The following is a 19,474-nucleotide window of genomic DNA, read 5'->3' on the forward strand; positions in this document are numbered from 1 at the left end:
GACTTGGCTCCACAGCAGAGGAGAGAGTGCTCCGACCTATGCCCAAGGGGACTGGGACTCCCTGTTTGCTGGGGTCATGATGGAGCCCCCCGACCCCTTCTGGACTCAGGGGTGTCCAGCCCTGCCCCCTCGCTGTGGGCCAGCAGCGCCTTCTGCTCATTGGTCTTGCTGTGGAGCAAGGAAGGGGCTGAGAGAAGCAAATTCAACTCCCGTGTCTAGTGAGTCAGCGTTCATGGCCCTTTCTTCTCTTTGCAGCCAGATGGAAAGGAGAATCATGCGCCTGTGGCCCATGTCTTTTGTTGAGGCACCTGGTCGACCCCTCAGGGCCAAACCTACCCCCATTCCGAGGAGTTGGGGCCACCATTCCCTTGTCCCACAGCTGCTGCTCTGGCCTGTAGGGTCCCGCCCTCCTTTCTCCCCAGATTCAGCTGTGGAATGGCCTGGCTGGAGCCAAAAGCAAAGAGGGAATGTCTTCCAGGAAGTTAGATAGAGGGGCAGTGTTACTGCAGGAGGGGAGGGAGGGGCAGAATTACGCCCCAGCTGCGGGATCCCCACCCCCAAACGACCTTCCTTAGAAGTAAAGAAGCCCTCTCCTGCAGGAGTGAGAGCAACTGGGGTGCCCAGGATTCGAGAAGCAGGTTCTGATCATGGTGCCGAGGTCCATCAGGACAGGCCGTCGTCTGCCTTCGCTCCGGCCTCAAGGGAGCAAAGCTGGCTCTCCTGACACCCCTGCTCGAACGGCCCAGCGCCCGTGTGTCCGGACCGCTCTGCCCACCGGTGTCCTTTCTCAGCCTGAACATCCTGGTCCTAGGCCCTTCTGAGGACAGGGGTTCCCTAGTTAGCTTCCGCCACATCGACTGGTGTTTCTCTTTGTGGTCCGAGAACACCTTCCCAAGTGTCAAGAGGACCTTATTATTCTCTAGTGGTGATGGTACACTAATAGCCAGTGAACTGCACACTTCGTATCAGAGAAGTGTATGATATGTGAATTATATCACAATGAAGCCGTAATTTCTTAAAGGGCCTTAATCTAATTACAAAAATACATTGGTAAAAACAGGATAACTCTTGGTACTTTACTATTTTTTCTATCCCTCCTTTGGTCTCCCAACAAATGGATGTCGAAGTGACGTCAGGTGCCAACACCGTGTCCGACTTGCTGATGAAGCTGTTATGTGACTTCACAGCCCTGGACAGGAAGTGGCAGGGCCAGCGCTTCGGTCTGTAGGTCCTGACTTTGGCTCTTTCTGCATGCTCACCGTGAGCTGACCTTTCGTGACTTAATGTACAATCCCCATCCCTATCTACCTGGTCATTTTCAGATAGATTAATCTATTTCCTTGACCTTTTATTGCTCTTCTCCAAGCCCTTTTCATTTCGACCTCTCCCTAGGGCAGCACTGTGGTGGTCAGCCCCCGAACTGAGTCAGGGCTGGTCTGTGTGACCAGCAGACTGTGGCAGGGCTGACGGAGTGGACCTCTGAGGCTACGCTGTGAAGGGCGCTGCAGCTCCACCTCGGTCTCTCAGACGCTCACCCCGAGGGAAGCCGGCCAGCACGCCGCGACACTCATGCGGCTTCCTGGAGAGGGCTGCTTGGAGAGACACTGAGGTCTCTGCTACAGGACCATCTTGCCAGCCATGTGGGGAACCACCTTGGAAGTGATCCTCCCACCCAGGCAAGGCTTCAGGTGACACCTCAGCCCCAGCCAACGTAGGACCGCAGCTGCGTGAGACCCCCGCAAGCATGCCCATCAGGCCCTTTCTAGAGAAATAGGATCCTGGTTACAGGTTAGTAATCCCGTTGCTGTGGGAATATGGAAAGCAGGACCTGCATGTAGTGACCTGGTGATGGAGCCAGCAAGATTTGTAAGGAGAGTGTTGAAGGTGGCTTCTTCTACAATAAAATGAGGGAGCCGTCAGTCAGATAAGCTAGAGGATGGACTGTTAAATATAAAGGCGATACCTTTCTCATTCCCAGACCCTCACAGGGGCAAATGATTCTAAAAATAAGAAATGGGAGGAATGTGGGTCGTTTGCGGATACGGCACAGACTATGGGACCAGCCTCCAAGATGGCCATAGCGACCCTTACCTCACGGCATTCAAGCCCCCGTGTGCTGCCTTCCCGCACTGAACCAGGGCTGGTCCTGTGTGCTCAATATAATATGATGGAAGTGACAGCGTGTGACTTCCCCTTGAAACCAGATTATAAAAGGACTGTAGCTTCCCCCTTGGTCTCTCGGATCACGTGCTCTTAGAGAAACCAGCCGCCATGCTGTAAAGACACTCGAGCAGGTATGCAGAGAGTTGCTGGGGCTTCCAGCCAAGAGCCAACACTACCCTGCCAGTTGTGTGAGGGTCACCTTAGAAGTGACCCTCCTGCCTCAGTCCAGCCTGCAGGTGAGACCACAGCCCTGTCTGACATAAGACCACACTGTGTGACACAGCCCAAGTGAGAACTGCCCAGCTGAGCCCTCCCCACAGTCCTGGCCAACAGAGAGTGGGACAGAGGAGTGATTTTGCTGTTGTTTTAAGCCACCAAGTTATGAAGTGGTTTGTTACACAGCAATAGATTGCTGAAACTAGGACCCAGACCTGCACAGACTATAAAGTGGGAATGCATCATGTTTTGGACCAGGGACAAACAATACCATCTATTTTCTCCAAGATACTTGTTAATAGTCCTGGGGTAATTGTACTCTGATCAGCGTCAATTGCCTGCTTTGAGGTTTCAATTTCAACTAGTATTAGAGTGTCAGCTCCAATGTGCAGGGACATGAGGAGGCTTTCTCATAGCTTTGATCATTTTTAAACAGGTCGGCCACCTGTCACCCTCCCTTAATGACAACCAGCCTAGCAATCTCTCCCCTTGGAAGGCCAGTGTTTGGTTTTGACTCCTCCCAAAAGCTGGGCGTGCTGTTGGCAGGGCGGCGTGTTCTGTGTCTGCCTCATGGAGGGAAATGCCCACCTGATGCCTAATTGGAGTCCTGTGGGTAAACCAGAGGCACTCGACTGTGCCCGAGCTTTGGAAACAGCTGGGGGACCTTGAGGCACTGATGCCCACCCCAGCCCCAACACTGGTTCAGTTGTCTGCAGTTGCCTGGGTATCGGAGGTTCAAAACCTGCCCGGGTTCTAATGTGCAGCCGCAGTCGAAACCACTGGTTTAAACGCGCCAAATTTACGCTAATAAAGTTTTTTCAGGCCTTGTTTACAAAATAGAGCTCTTGGTTAAAAAGTAGCATCCAACAAATCCAGGCAGTCCACAACTTAGGAAATAGTTTTTCTGGCAACAGTGGTCTAACCTGAAATGGTTTATGTTTAATCTCATTTTGCCACAGGAAAAGGCGGCACGGAGCTGCGAAGGGCGGGATGCCCAGCCCAGCCTTTTAAACAAAATGGCCACAAACACCGCAGTTAACCCACTGGTTGTGTGTCTGCCTTGCGCACCGTGTCCCAACTTTGCACAACTCAGTGTCGAAAGGAGGCACAGCAGAGAAATCCACGTTTCATTAACTCCTGAGGCTCCTTCAGACAGTAGAGTCTCAGGACTCAGAGAAAGGTTTCATCTTGTATCATGGGAGCCAGAACCAGTCGGAGATTTCATATACATAAGAGACGTATTTTAAGGAATTGGCTTGCACGACTGGGGGCCTGGCAAGCCTGAAGTCCGTGGGGCAGGGCTGCAAACAGGCAGGAGCAGACACTGCGGGCCGGAGGCAGGCTTCCTCCTTCCTCACGGAAATCTCGGTTTTTCTCCAGAAGGCTTTCAGCCGAGGGGATGAGGCCCACCCACATTAAGGAGGGTGATCATCTCCTTCACCTGAAGTCTTACTGCAGTGCTTAACCACTTCCAGAAATGCCTTCAAAACACGGCACTGATAAGTGTTTGGTTTAATCACTGAGATGACATCACCACCAAGCCAACGCGTAAACCTGACCATCCCACACCTCAGGTTTGGCCTGGGACCCTTGAGGGAAGGCCTTCGGTCCCTCCTGCCCCTTCCTCAGCGGAACCTTCTCGGTCACCCCCCGAAAGTAGAGACTGTTGGAATTCTCTGCCGGAACACACCGCTCTCAAGTACTTCTGACATTTCCTTGCACGACTGTGTGCCTGTTGATTTGTCTGCTGTCACTCCAGTGTGAGCTCCCTGGAGTAGGGACCTTGTCTCTCGTTCACAGCGGAGTCCCCAGTGCTCAGCTGGCCCTTGGCACACATTCAAAAGTACTCATCGAATGAATGGATTATGTATTCATTCATTCATGGTACCTTGCACACCGTAATTGTCCACCAGATAATTGTGATGGTGACACTCAGGACAACTGAGATGCAAATTGTGAGGCCACTACACAGAACGGCAGCACATAGACAAGCCCTGAAAGGGAAGCACCAGGTCAAATTCGGCATCTTTCCCGCTGGCCCATGGAGTGGAATTTCTCACCTCTCAGGATGGCTAAGGGCTATGGTGTAAGACAAAGTTCAAGTCCAAGCCTTGCCACCTGTTAGCTGGGTGCCTTGGGCAAGTCACTCAACTGCTCTGAGCCTCACAGTTCCCGTCTGTGAGTTGGGCACAGTAATCCCGGCACCCCCCAGGTTGTTGGGAGGGCGAGCACAATGAGCTGGGTTGCTGCGGGCAGACGGCGCCCGGCAGAGGGCAGCGAGGGGCTGTTTGCGAAGGGGAGGTGGGCGGCGGAATGTTTGCTGACCGTCAGAGAAGAGCTGAAATAGAAGAGTAGAAACGATGAGACACGTGAAAAAGGAAGAACTAGTGACTGAAAATGAGGGAGGGAGAGGTCAGGATTGGTTTTTTATTTTGTAAATGTCTAGGTTTTGATGATAAAAGCAATCCATGCCAGTTGCAGAACACTTCTAAAATGCAGACAAGCACAAAGGACAAGATTAAAGACCCACTGCATCCTGCCACCCAGATGTCCTCGAGATGAACATGTGGGGTGTGGTACCCTATTTATTATTTCCTTCCCCATCCCCACCCCAGATGCAAGATTTCACGTCTCCGGCATCAATTAAGATGATTTAAAGGTTCTAGTGATTTTATTTTAATGTACCAGTTCTCTCTTTTCGAGATCTTATTTTGTCAATTCTAGATAGAATTGCTTTCACCTAAATCTATGTTGATATGTAAATGCCACAGAGGTGGAAGCTCTTCGTGTGTCACCGCGTGCTGACCCATTTCCGGGCATTTCCTAACTTGTCATCCCCTTATTTTGAGGCATTTAGTTTCTGATTGATAAGTACCTTAGTACCATGTTCTTGGATTTCCTTTGTAGAGGAGAGCCTGGGGAACGAATACAGCAAAGGTTAATGGCATTTTCAAGGCTGCAGATGCACGTCAGTGAATCGGCTGCAGTCACAGGCGTGGGCCCCTGGTGCTGGCTCTCTAGGGGGCCCCCCTGCGATGGGGCCAGGGGATGATGGGATCTCTCTTTCGAGTTCCAGTAATAGCGCTTCCGAGAACACTACATAACATCATCCCTATGAGAAGTGTACTATTACTATCAGAATTTTGCTGATGTAAAACACGGAAGCTCAGAGAGGTTAAGGAACTTGCCTTAGGTGGCACAGCCAGTAAGCGGTGAAGTCCCATGTGAATCCAGGCAGCTGGCTCCAGAGTCAGGGTCTTACCCCTACCTGCTGCTGCCTCTCAGGGCCATGTGGTGTGGGCGCTGAGGGGGCCTCGCTCCTTTCCTCCATGTGGGGGCTGAGGGAGAATGAGGGAGGCCCGAAGGCACACCCCCATGGGCTGAAACTCGGAGGGCATCAGCTCTGCAATTGAAAATCAGAACCAAGATTGCAGACGCATCTTTTCAGTCCCTCAAGCTAATGGCTACTGAGGGTCCTAATTGAAGATGTCTTAATTAAGAAGAGAGCATACCTGAGACCCTAGTGGCTCTTTGGGAGGGTCATATGACTCTCAGGTGACCATGGAACGTATTAGTGATGTCCTCATGCAGTAGGACGGGAGTAAGGACGTGGGTGTGTGTTTGTGCGCATGTCCAAGTGTGCGAGGGGTCATTTCCATCAGCATCTGCCACAGAACTCTACCTGCTGCATGCTGGGAGCTCAGTACATACCCATGGGGCGAATTACAGCCATGTCAGGCTTTCATGACTCAGTTTCCCTGTAGCTCATGAGAGCCAAGGACGCCTTGGTAAGCAAACAGAATGGGCAACAGAATGGGCCAGGGGGTGTGTGCAGGATCAGAGGAGAGGTGGGCTTAGATGTTTGGCGACCGTCACCTTCATCGGGCACACAAATCACTTCCCTGAGTTCGTTGGTCAGTGGGAGCTGTTTACACATTACAGACACAGATACTGGGTCTCTGGAAGGAACAAGACTGGCTGAGCATCCACAGACAATTAGGAGTGGGCTGCAATCCACCAGCTGTACTTCTCCCTGAGTGCCCCCACCCTCCCTGAGCCTGGGAGTGGGGTCTGAACCCCAAACTCTCTGAATGAGGGACCCCCAAAAGGAGCTCAGCATTGGGTGCCTGCCCCCCACCCCAAAACCTGTGGGAGGACTTCCCAAATTTTCCCTAGCAGGTGCGCCCTCTGCTGCCTGGGGAAAAACAGTCCAGAGGGTTAAGAAAACCAACAAGCCTTGCAAAGAAGCATCTTCCCCACATGCTCCAGTTTATTAAGAAGAAAGCAGGAGAGAAGCCAGAAATCTGGTCCTTCGTCCCCGAACACAGCCAGTCTGTGTCTGCGCGTGCACAAGACTGATTTTCCTTGCATCCCTCTTAGCCAGGCAAAAGCAGGGTTAAGTGTGTACGAGGGGAGAGGGAATCCCAGACTGCCTGGAACTTGAAACTTCCCAGCTGAGCGCAAGCCAGTCCAGGAGAGCAGAGTCAGCGCCCTGCGGCTACTGCGGGCACCTGGGCCACTGCAGTGAGGGAGGACACATGAATACCTGACCTGCCACACGCCGCACGGCAGGACACGTGCAGACACCCACCGCTGCCTCCAGGGTAAGTGCAGGCTCCCCGGCTCAGGAGCTGGCTCTGGCACACTGGAAATTAAGTGTTTTCCTTAGGAGTTTGGATGCGATGCTATTAGGACCATCCGTATCTATTAATTAATTATTATTAATGCATGCTGACTTGAAGTGATGGGACAAAGGCAGTCTGGGAACACCTTTAAGCAAAACAAAGCATTCGGTTTTCTCATTAGAAATAATGTGTGCTAGCCGAAAGGCAGGGATTTAAAAGCAGATTCATTTGGTGGGAATAGTGATCTGTCTGTAGACTTTGATCTGACGCAATCAGAGGCTTCCTCCTTCATTAAGGTTTTCTGTCAGTTTCTGAATTATTCTTTCCTTTTCGTGACACATCCCTGGTGACAGGCTTATCTCTCGGCACCCGGGTTCGGATGTGCCATGAACAAACCCGATTAGCTATACTTTTTGCTAAATGTGCATTGCATTACGGCTTTTCTGACCAGGCATGGAGGCAGGGCTGAGTCACCCCCCAAAAGCCCCGGACCAACCAGGAGCAGAATTGGGGATCGGCTGCTTGCAGTTGTACGTGAGCTATCTTAAACATGCCCTACGGATAACAAGCCATTTTTACAATATTCGTGAGTGCCGGTCTCTTCACAAGAGTTTCATCTGAGCAAGTTTTTCAAAGCAGATCTCTTCCTGGTGCTTATTGACATGTCTGTTTCCCATTACGAAGTTGGGCAATGAACGAAAGTGACAATCAGGCTTTCCGCACATAAACCTCCCGAAACTCCCTGCGAAGGGTCTTCCGTACAGGCAGACTCAAAGCCCTCACTCACGGGGGAGGATTTGCTGTAGGCTCCCTGGGCTCGGGCTTCATAGCTAGGAAGGATGGTGGCCTGGATCATTAACAGGGATTCTTGAGTGAGGAACAGGAAGAAAAACGGATGAAGTTCAACAAAGAGCATTTCAGAGGTTCCATTTCTCCCCAAGTCTTTACACTTTGTACAAATATCTGGCGTGATAAAATCTCGGCGGGCTGCCGCCATGGGCTGGCGATGCCTCATGACTTCCGCGCGCTGAGCTGTACGGGGAGAGAGGGCGGAGATGGTTTTTTGGTTGTTGAAAACACTGGCAGGGTTTCCCACCCCAGTGTGGACGGCGTAAGAACGCGGACTTCCTGACCGCCCTACAGCTTTGGCCCGTTTTGTCCCTGCCAGGGGTCGGGCTTCCAGATTCAGGAATGCCAGCTCTTGATTGCTCCCACAGTCTTCCCAGCATCGGACTTCAAGGAGAGACTCCTTCTAGACTTGGGTCTCGGTTTAGGCTGAAAAGAGAGAAACAACGTACGGGACGGGCGGGTGTGTCTGCTGCCGGGCCCCGCGTGTTTCCATTTACGTATTTGTCTGCCGGGATCCTGTCCCCTTGGTTTTGTGTTCCAGGGCATGCACTTTGTGTCTCTGACCCCAAAAGGAGGCAAACTGCCAGATTCAGGGACGAAAGCACCATTTTGTGGTTTCAGTTTTTCTTGAAATGGCATCCTAATCTGCACCTGTCCAAAGGCTCCCCAGAAGTGGGAATGGCCTGCTTCCAACTCCTAAGGCCTAGGTAGAGTCCTCCTGGTGTGTTTCAGGTGGCCCCCATCTCTAAAAGTCTTTGATTCTTCAGCCCGAGCATGGGAGGGCCTTCAGGTGCAAAAAATGCCCTCGTCGTGGCCCCTGAGGCTGGCCATTTTCCTCCCACTCCCGTCCTCCCTTAGGTGGCTCTAGAAGCGACAGTAACCCCTCGGAAGGTAGGCGTCATCTCTCTATTCTTCGCTCCAAGCTGCCTGAGCTCTTCCCTTGAGAACTTCCTGGCAGAGGTGCTCCTTGCTGCACACTCCCCGTGAGAGTTTGGGGCACTACCCCACCCCAGTCCCCTACTATGCGATGCCAGGGGCCCGCGTAGGGTATCTGGTCCCTTTTCCCCTGCAGTGAGCATGCTCTCACCGCATGGGAACCGCAGGTCCTGCCCCCGCTGTCAGGTGGGCGAGGGATGGGACAACCCCCAGCACCCCGCAGAGGGGCTGCTGGGGAGTGTTGGGGCCTCCGTCACCAACCCCCAGGTGTCAGTCACCCTTAGCTCCACATCTAGGAATCACCAGGCCCGCTCCCAAGAAACCAGGGTTCATTGTGTCTCCTGCATACCAGGTTGTCTCTGGTGGTTTTTAATCCTCACGAGATCCCCCCACAGCCCTGCAGGGTGAGTTGTCTTAGCCCCATTTTATGGTTGCAGAATTTTGGCCTCCAGATAGTTAAGACTCTTGCCAAGGCCACCTGGCCCAGAAGCTCTGAGCCTGCCGGCAGCCTGGCCATCATGCTATGAGGCCATTGCCTCTCGGATGCTGTCTTAAAAAAAAGCGCCAACAAATCTATTGAGATATAACCTATGTACCACACAGCCCACTAATTTAGAGTACAATTCTATGTTTTTAGTATATTTACAGAGTTGTGCAACCCTCACTACTATCAATTTTGGACATTTTTATCACCCCAAACAATCCCAGTTCCCATTAGCAGTCGGCCTATCTCCTTGGCCCCTGGCGACCACCCCTAATCCTCCTTCTGTCTCCATGCATTTTCCAGTTCTGAGCATTTCCTGTGAAGGAAGCAGACCATGTGTGTTCTTTTCTGTCCGGCCTCTCTCACTAAGCATCACAGGCGCTGCAGGGCGTGTCTCTGGTCAAGATCTTGGCCTTTCCTGTCGGAGCCGACACAGACTGTAAAGACGTGTTGGGAGCTTCTGCTTCATTAGCCGTGGCTCCATCGGCGGGACCACTTCCCCTCCTCGTGGCAATCCCATTTTCTGCCTTGTACTCTGTGTCATGACAAAAATCACTCTGTACTGCTCCCCCACCCCAATAAACACAGGTGGCTTGCAGGGCCCCGGTGGCTTTAGCTAGATGTGCTGATTAGCAGCCCAGCCCGCTTTCCCCTATGCACGCACCTCAGTTCCTCTCCTTCCTGGAGAGGACACCGCTTGGGTAACAAGAGGAATTTTGACCATCAAAAGTGGCATTTTCAGTGGCTCTGGGGAGACAATGTCAAAACAGTGTGTGCGGTGTGTATTTGAAAGCAAGCATGGTGATTTCAGGCAAGATTAGTAAATACGTGTCGCTTCAGATGGACAGCAAGTATCGAAGGCCTGAAGTGCTGTGTTGTAAAGGATCTCAGAGCCCTCGCTGGGATTTCAGTGATTGACTAGTGATGCCTGCCATGGACTGGGGAATGGAGTCACAGCGAGGATGCTATGTGGTGGCGTCTGGTGCAAATTTGGTCCGAAAGGACAAGTCACAGAGCACACTCAGAAGACAAATGCTCACACCAGCTCGTGTGCATGTAGACCGAAAGGCGCATCCTCAGACCCAGCCGTGCACTGACCAGGCCCTGAGACACACCAGGCCAAGTTTCAGGCAGGCAGGGTCTGGGCACAGGCCCAGCAAGCTGGTTTTAGGGAGTCCAGGAGGAAGTCATGTCCCAGGTCAGCCATCTCTGAGTAATCGAGGATTTAAAAAACAGAATCCACTGCCTCGTCACATCTGGCGATATTTGGGCCAGCGCAATGCATTTCCGTCTTGGCCAGTAGGTCCCCGCAGAAGGAGACAGTGTGGATGGGCGCCAGCACCTTGGGCCAGGTTCCAGCCTCCCACCACATGTCCGCACACCTCTGAAGTCAGTGCACTGCAAAGAATTATGAGCCCGTCCTCCCTCCACCCCATCCTGCCCCCCGAACCTCCCCTGGTCATAATTAACAAGCCATCCTTGGCAGATGGGGGCTCCCGAAGGAATTTTCCTCCAACAGAAAGTGAGTTGAGTGCAATAAACTCCCACAGATGAGACTGGTCACCTAACGGGAAGAACCCTGTGTACTTTCTCGAGGGATTAGGATGTCTGGACTGATGCTGCCAGAGTTCTAGAACTTTCTTTTGGTGTCACTGTACTTATTTCCATTATTTGTTTGCAAACTCCTGCTTGATTCATTTCTTGTGAAAGATAAGATTCTTTTTCCCCTCAAAAAAAAAAAAAAAAAAAAAAAAAAACCCAGACAGTAAATACGACTAGAAAGAGGAGTGTATGGTCAGTCTCTTTATATCTATCTGGGTTGACCAAAAGTTTCCCTTCATGGGTGTCATCTTGGAATGCCACCCACTATTTATCTCACCTGCCCTGCAGCATGTGGGCAAGTGGGCGGGCCTAGCCCAAGGCTTCTCCTGGTCCCAAGAAACGGGCACTTGACCTGAGCAGGCCTTGGGGTGGGGATAGCGCCACCAGCCAGGAGTGTGGACACTTGCTAGCCACCAGCTCTTGATGTGGCAGTGCCTGAGCTCAGCTCAGGCCCCCAACTCCACTGCCCATGTTGACCATTGCCAGGCCCACATCAGGCACGTGTTCTAGGAGCCTCTGCCCACTTCGGCCTGTGAAGGCAGGTTTATGACTCCTGTTTAGGACGGGGTGACTATGGTGAGCTCAAAAGTGACCTTCAGAAGTTCCCACTAGAATCCCTAGAATCTGTGCATAGGTGACCTTATGCAACAAAAGGGTTTTGCGGATTCGATTAAGTTAAGGATCTTGGGATGGGGAGGTCTTTCTAGATTGTCCAGGTGGGCCCAATGTTGTCATAGTGTCCTCATAAAAGGGACAGACAAAAAGATTTGGCACAGACAGAAGAGAAGGAGGCCACGTGACAACAGAGGCAGTGGTCAGAGCAATGTGGCCACAGGCCAGGGATCTCCGGCAGCCACCGGGAGCCGGCAGGGGCAGGAGCAGACTCTCCTGGAGCCTTTGGAGGAAGCGCAGCCCTGCCGTCGCCTTGACTTGAGTCCCACAAGACCCATGTCGGGCTTCTGACCTCCAGAACTGTGAGAAGATAAAGTTGTGTTGCTTTAGGCCACCGAACTTAGATGGCTTGTGATGGCAGCAGCAGGAAACGTGCAATGACTGAGGAGCGGCTATCGGCTGAGGAGCAGGACCTGGCTACAGTCCCGCAGACGCCAGGGTCCAAGTTCCTTCACGCCATTTTTTTGTATCATTTGGAGACAGATGAGGGGTGGAGGAGGGAGGACATTTGTTGTTGTTGTTGTTGTTGTTGTCGTCGTCGTCAGCATTTTTGCTCTGCTTTCACTAAGAAGAAATGAGGCTAGTTGCTTACTTAGCAAAAGCTCCCCACATCCCTCCATCCTGAGCTTATGAAGTCATTTCTGGTGGGGAGACCCAGCCCGGCCCGCGCTCAGCTGGGCCAAGGTGAAGGGGACAGAGAGACGCTCATCGAGGCGCCCTCCAGCTGCCTGTCCGTCTGGTGCGTGCCAGCGCGGATCAGGGCAGAGCGGGCTCTGTTACAGAGGAGCTGTGGCTTTAGACTGGCCCCTTCCTTTACCGGCATCGTGCCACCTTAGATATGGGCATGGCGCCTTCCACACTGTCTGGGTCGTGGGCTGTGATGGGGAGAAGAGGGGACAAGGGCAGAGAAGCCCTGGGAAGGTGACAGGGCCCAGTTATTGGGCGAGCGGCTTCAGCAAATTTGCTAAAATACGAAAATAATTTCACTTTTCCATTTTAGAACGTGAACAGCATGAAGACATCGTTACACAGGTTCATAAAAATAAAAACCGGCGTGTGTGCAGGGTCTGTGTGGACTTGGGGTGAGGAGGAGGGGGCACACATGAGTACCTTCCACCACACAAAGCTCCGGTTTTACTGGCTCGAATCATTGTTAATCCACGAACACGTGCCAGGAAATCGATGTTACAAGGTCGTGCACATTTTACCCAGAACCTGCCAGGCGCGGAAGGTCCGCCACAATGTTTGATGCCCCTTCCCCGGCCACCTAGTTGCTGCTGTTTGAAATGCTGAGCCCAGAACGCCCGGCAGGCGTTTTAGCTGACCCGTCCTGCCTGAGGGATGCTGGACGATGTCTTAGTTCCTGGGGCTGCTACAAGTTGCTACAAACTAGGGGGCTGACAACTACAGAAATGTATTTCTTCCTGGTTCTGGAGGCCAGGAGTCTGAACCCAAGGTGTCGGCAGGTCCACACTCCCTCTGAAGGCTCGAGGGGAGGGCTCTTCATCTTCCAGCTCTTGGCGGCCCCAGGTGTTCCTGGTATGGGGCGTATCACTCCAGTCTCTGCCTCTCCCTGTGTCTGTGTCCCCAATCTCCTCTGTCCTTCCCTGATAAAGACGCCAGTCATTGGATTTAGGGCCCATCCTAAATCCAGGCTGATCGCATCTCGTGACCCTTTAACTTAGTCACATTTGCAAAGACTCTTTTCCCAAATAAGGTCATAGTCACAGGTTCTGATGTCTAGGACATGGATACATCTTTTGGGGGCTGTCATTTGGCCCACTGCAGACCCTGAGCTCAGAGTGGGGGGTGGGAGGCAGAGTGGAATGCAGGAAGGCACAGGGGACAGAAACTGCATAGCTCCCGGCTGCCGTGAGGAGGCCTCCCCCCACTGTCTGGACAGGATGAGGGGTGGGAAGTCAGGACAGGGAGGGGAGTCAGGAACAGCGGGAGAGATGTTTACTTGGCTTAGAGGCAGAAAGTGGAGCAAGAAGCCGGGTCAGGCATGGTGGCTCCCTGCCACCGGGACTGTGGATATGGGTGTTGCATAGCCTGTCCTGGAGCCGGGGCAGGGAGGGCAGCTTCCCTTAAAGGTCCCCCAGGCTCCTGGATACTCCTTTCTCTGCCCTGGGCATCTGGGGAAAGCTGATTCTCCAGGCCTGAGTGAGGCACCCAGGTTTATTGTGGCCTGTGGTCTGCATTTCCCCCTGGTGCTGAGCTTGTACGTTGAGAATTCCAACTGGATGTGGCTCAGGGGCTTGAGGGGGTCCTGAGGGCACAGATGGACCCAGGAGTCCAGCGTGGTGCTGTGTGGCGTTGGACAAGGGTCTTAGGCCCTGAGCTTCACTCTCCTCATCTGTAAAACAAGAGCAGTGGTGATAGTATCTACTCAGTGGTCCCTAACCTTTTTGGCACCAGCGACTGGTGCTCCTATGAGATGAGCTGAGGTGATCTGAGGTGGAGCTGAGGCCACAAATGCAGATGAAGCTTCGCTTGCTCACCTGCCGCTCACCTCCTGCTGTGTGGCCCGGTTCCTAACAGGCCACAGACCCATATGGCCCGGAGTTTGGGGACCCCTGCTCTAAAGAACCTCTGCACTCACACTGCTGCTTCTGCGTCATGTCCTAGGGACCCTCCAGGGACACAAATCTGAGGGCTGCTCCCCGGCCCCTTTGATGTCGTCTCGATCCCACTGTATTGGGCATCTGTGTCATGCACCTGTCTCTCCGCCCTCGCCGAGCACGGTGGCTTGATCGGCCTGTTCGCACTTCGCCCTCAGATACATGGTGGGTTCTAGCATGCATTTGTTGAGTGGATGCGAATGAGTGACACGAGAGGTGGCCATCTACACAGGCGATTCAAGGAAACCCTTCCGTGGTGAAAGTGTTCCTGAACTCCATTCCACAATGCCTGGAATTCCGTCATTCATAATCCATCTTTTGTCCTCACTAATCATTTACGCAAACGCTACAAGGAAGAAAACCAGATGAAATGATTAACATTTCATGTGCAGGTCCAACCACCCCTTCTGAAATCATTTAGTCCAGCGCTTCTCAAGCTGGCGCATCGGAGTCCCCTGGAGGTCGAGTTAAAACAGATGGCAGCTAAACAGTTAAAATCAGAAACCGATGGCTTTCTGATTCTGCAGGTCTGGGGTGGGGCCCGAGAGTCTCTGTGTCTAACGCGTTCCAGGTGGTGCTGCTGCAGGCCCAGAGCCCACTCTTGGAGGAGCCCCCTCTAGGTTCTGGCAGAGCTAAACTGGCAGCCCCTCTATGCCCCCGAGATTCTCACCCCCTGGTTCTGGGACAGGGCTGGCTCTAGGAGTGTCACTGGGTATCCCTAGCTGGTTATGACACAGGTTACAGAGTCTGCACTTAAGACCCCTGGGCCATGTCATAAACAGTTTGATGTACAGGCCGAGGAGTGCCCTGCCCAAGATCACATGGCCCTGCACCTGGCCTGCTGCGTTTGGGTCCTGGGTCTTTTCATGTCACATCCCTTTGCCTGCCTTGGTGTGAACCAGCATTGAAAAGTTCTAGTGTGTGAACTGCAGCTCTCGGCTAAGAATCATAATGTGGCCTTTAAAACACTTTAAAGTAACTTCTCTAGAAGAAACATAACTTTTCATCAGAGGTGAGGAGGAGAAAGAAACAGCCACCGGGGATCAGAGCTATTGAATGTTGAGAAGACAGGCCCTCCGAGGCCTTGTAACCAGGAAAGGAAGCTGTGTGGGTTGGTCCATTCCTGGTGAGCTCAGACTGCATGCATTATTCATGAGGGTCCCAGGTGAGCTAAGACACTCTCGTGCAGGTGCAGCCGAAATGGAGAGCACCTGTCAGAGGCCAGTGGGCCACTCACTGGCTCTCCCCTCTGTGAGGCCCAGGAAAGCCGCTGCAGGGGATCTCGGGGACTACAGGCGAGACTGTGAGGGAACGCGGGAAGGGTGAGCATCTGGTTCCTTCCACCCTCTCACTCCACAGAGTAACTGAACTGGGGCTCAGAGCAGAATCTCTGCCCCTAGGAGCACCAGCAAGAAGGCCTGTGCCTTCTGGACACCTGGGCTAGGTTGGCACCTCTTACCCTGCGGTCCCATTTTCCCCACACGCCTCCTAGCAGTGGATTATTACCTGCAGCCCTGGGGCTGGCAACCCCATTGCCTATGGGGCTGCTGTGAGAGATGCTCTTTTTAATAAGAACCGTCAAGAATCGGTCCCACAGCAGACCGTCTGCAATTAAGGTGCTTTGATGCCCAGGGGCGAAATAGCCCAGGGTTCAGGCAGTTAGGGACCTGGATTTGAAGCCCAGCTCATGGATATACCAGCACACCTAAGACCTTGGGCCTGTTTGTTTTAGGGCCTTGGTTTTCTCTGTAAAGTGGGGCTGTGGTAGCCTCTGGCCTGTTTCAAGAGCTCAGTAGTTATTATTATGACATGCTCCAGGCCCAGCACCATGAGCATTGTTCCCTTCTGTTAAAGCATCACTGATTTGACACCTAGCAGGTGCAGGTGTGAGGTGAAGGGAGCGATAGGTAAAAAGACAGAAGCTCTTGCTTGAAGAGTCCGTTTGAGGCCACTGGGTGAAGTTTTATCTTCCTCAGAGAGCAGAGAAAGCTCCTTGGGGTGAGAACAGTTTCTGCCAGGTTGAAAGAGCTTCTGGGAAGGGACACCAGGCCCAATGCTGGGGCTGCGGACTCTTGCAGTGTGGGCTCACTGCCTCCTAACTGTCCAGGATGGCACTAAGGAAGTGTCCCCTCTCCCCAAGAGCCTGGGCCAACCCCGGCCCCCTACTCAGCTGCTCCCGGCAGATCACGCCAGCTCTCTATATAAATGGGGAGAGGAGTGGTGACCACACTCACTTGGAGTGTGCACCTGGGTAACTGGACATAAAGCCTATATTCCAGGCCGCCTGGGCAGACCAGGTTGGACAGAGGGGGCGTGGCTGGAAAAGGGCTCCTGGCTTCAGGCCGTCTGCTGTTTCACTGAGGAATATTGACTGGGGCACAAATATACAACCGAGGAGAGACTTCTCGTTCTGGTGGAGGGACCTGTGTATCTGGAGGCTGTGTGCATTTCTGATAAGAATCGTCGTCGCTGACATGAGCCTCGCACACTTGAAAAATCGATTCTACCAAACAGGAAGCGTGAGTGAAGCTCGCCGTTCACAGGTTAGCCATCCTCCCTTGACCTGCACTGGCACCACTAACATTGATTCAACACCACGGGCCCCAGAACATTTACCTGCCCTTTTTAACCTTCATGACACCCATGTACCCATTCTACAGATGAGGAACCAGAAAACAAAAAAGCTGTCCAGGATCGTGGGGTTAGCAAATGGCAGATCCCGGTAAAGACCCAGATTATTCCCCCCTCCCCGCCGCGCCCCGCGCCCCGCGCCCCGCGCCAAACTTGTTTTAACCACCCTGCCTCGTCGACCTGCGCCACGCTGGGACATGTAGGGTGTGTTTCAAGCTAATTCACATGTCAGCGAGATCTTAGTGCAAAGGGGGAGCCGGGACGCAGCATGTTCACGTGGTCACTGTGCTTTCCAGCTGATGCGTTTACTTTCCTGTATTGTTACGATGAATATATATTATTTTCATAATCATAAAAATGTTGTGGATACCTTTAGGGACACGTATGTGTGGACCACGTAAGTCTTGGAGGATGGAGCAAAGCCTCTTCTCAAGAAGAGTCTGGCGTCAAAACCATAGAGGGCTCCACGTCCAGCTATTTGTCAGGCTTTCCAAGACACACACTGTCCCTTTCTGATTTAATCCTTATTTGCCTGGGATGGCAATGAGCTCTGTTAAAAATAGTTCTTAGGCTCCCTTGCGGTTAGGGCTGGTCGCATGATGGCTCGGGTCAATGAGATAACGGTCAAAAATACCGTGTGAGGCTTCCAGGGAAGCAATGCATTTCCTGCTTAGAAGGGACAGACCAGGCTTCAAGCACCAATGGCCTTTTGTCTGTCCTCCTTTCTTCTGTCTGGAAGGTGTATGTGATGCTTGGAGGTGTGGCAGCCATCTTGTGGCATGAGAACAAAATCACATGCTGAGAATGGTGGAATGGAGAAGTGCTGGGTCCCTGAGTGATGGCTTTTGGGGCCCCATACTGCGCCTGGGTTTCATGCCTCTGGGCCTCATGCCTCTGGGCCTCTGCTCATATCCTAACTGATGCCTCTCCCTATCTATTCTCTGGTCCAGCGTCTGATGGCCGCAGAAAAGTGAAGATGCCCTGAACACAGCAGCTGTCCTGCCTCTGCTGCCGATTGGTAGCTTAGCCTTTGGTCAGTTACTTAACTGAGCTTAGAGAAAGATGTTTCCTCCCATGTGGAGTGGTGACTGAGGTCACTCCTGTCTCCCTGGCTTCTTGTAAGGATTAAATAAGAAATACAAGGTGCCCACAGTAGGGGTGTGCGTCTCCCAGGGCTAGTGTATCAATATACACCTGGTGAGTTACAACAGTAGAAATTTATTCTCTCACATTTGTAGTGGCCAGAAGCCAAAATCAGTTTCACCTGAAATCAGGGTGTCAGCAGAGCCGAGGTTCCTGAGCAGGCTTTAGGGGAGGGTCCTCCCTGCCTCTTCCGGCTCCTGGGGGCGTCAGGCATTCCTGGGCTTGTGGCTTCGTTGTTCTAGTTTCTGCCTCCATCTTCACCTGGCCTCCTCCTCGTCCATCTGTGTCAAATCTCCCTCCTTCCTTCTTTTCTAAGGACCCTTCTGATTACAGTTAGGGTTCAGTCTGATAATCCAGGAGTCTCCCCATCTCAAGATCCTTAACGCAGCCACGCCTGCAAAGTTCTTTTCCCCTGTAAAATTACATTCACAGGCTCTGGAGATGAGCACCTGGCGTCTTTGGGGGCCGTTATCAGCCTGCACAGAATGTGTTGTGGCTGTTTCTCTAAGGAGAGCCTGGCCCGATGCTCTGGAGGCCTGCAGGCCTGGCCGTCCCTGGCACTGACGTGGTCAGCTCAGGCAGTCTGCTAACCTTCCAGCCCTGGGAAGAACAAGGGGAAAATGAACAAGATGACATCGAAAAGCGCCCCCTGCACGGGGTCTGGCACGGTGCGTGCGATGTGCGGTAGCTCGTTTTCTTATCATGTTTCTTGCACCATGTAATCCGTAATGTTTCCTTCAGCAATAGATTCTGAGAACCACCAACTAAGCATTTAAATTAGACTTTGTGGGTCCCAGTCCTGGCGGGTCTCAGGTTTGGCAGTGGTCCAGGCTCACAGCTAGGAATAGGACCCCGGATTTAGAATGTTACACGAGGGCAGTAGGGCACCTGCGCCTAAGATATGTAAACGTACCTCAGCTTATTGTATCACGCATGTGTGGCTGAAGGCCACTGTTGTGCTCTGCTGTGTGTGGAGCCATGCGGTCCTCTGGAGAACAGAAGGGGAGCACAAGAAGGGGAGCAGGGGAAGTGCGCGCGGTACCGCGCTCCCCCCAACAGAACTGCGCTCCCCACAATAAAGCTGGCACCTGCCTTTTCATTCTCCTGTCCGCCTCTTGGGCATTCTTCCAATGGGGCGTCTCACCATTGAACCTCCCCTTCTCGATCAGCTCGGCGCTGACAGACTTGATCTGAAAAGAAGCATTTTCCTCACTTCTTCACCCCTCCTTTAATATTGGAAGTACAATTTTTGCTTTAAAAATGCAAGAGTAGTTTATCATACAATGCAGGGGTTCTCAAATGGGGTCCCCAGGCCAGCAAAAGCAGCACCTGGGGACTTGTTAGAAATGTAGGTTCTTAGGCCCCAGACTTCCTGAGTCAGAAGCTCTGGGTGAGGCCAGCAGCATCTGCGTTTTATGGGCCCTCAGGGTGCCGATGCGTTGCAGGTGTGTGAGCCACTCTGCTGAGGAAGCTTCCTCCCCACGCCCACGGCCAGTAGGCGCAGCCGCAGCCACAGGGAGAGACTCTTGAAT

The 19,474-nt window shown here is 52.7% G+C and overlaps 1 protein-coding gene across 2 annotated transcripts in view; it reads left to right on the top strand.

Moving 5' to 3' along the window:
- Positions 1 to 6,518: 6,518 nt before the first annotated feature.
- ZNF469 (zinc finger protein 469) overlaps positions 6,519 to 19,474 on the top strand; it is a 288,356-nt gene continuing 275,400 nt past the window's right edge. For both annotated transcript variants that reach the window (XR_001594964.2, XM_016129457.2), the window contains exon 1: positions 6,519 to 6,983. The gene's annotated coding sequence lies outside the window, so the exon portion shown is untranslated. The remainder of the gene's footprint in view (positions 6,984 to 19,474) is intronic.

The sequence above is a fragment of the Rousettus aegyptiacus genome, unplaced genomic scaffold (genome assembly GCF_014176215.1).
Source record: "Rousettus aegyptiacus isolate mRouAeg1 unplaced genomic scaffold, mRouAeg1.p scaffold_m13_p_14, whole genome shotgun sequence".
Classification (NCBI taxonomy): domain Eukaryota; kingdom Metazoa; phylum Chordata; class Mammalia; order Chiroptera; family Pteropodidae; genus Rousettus; species Rousettus aegyptiacus.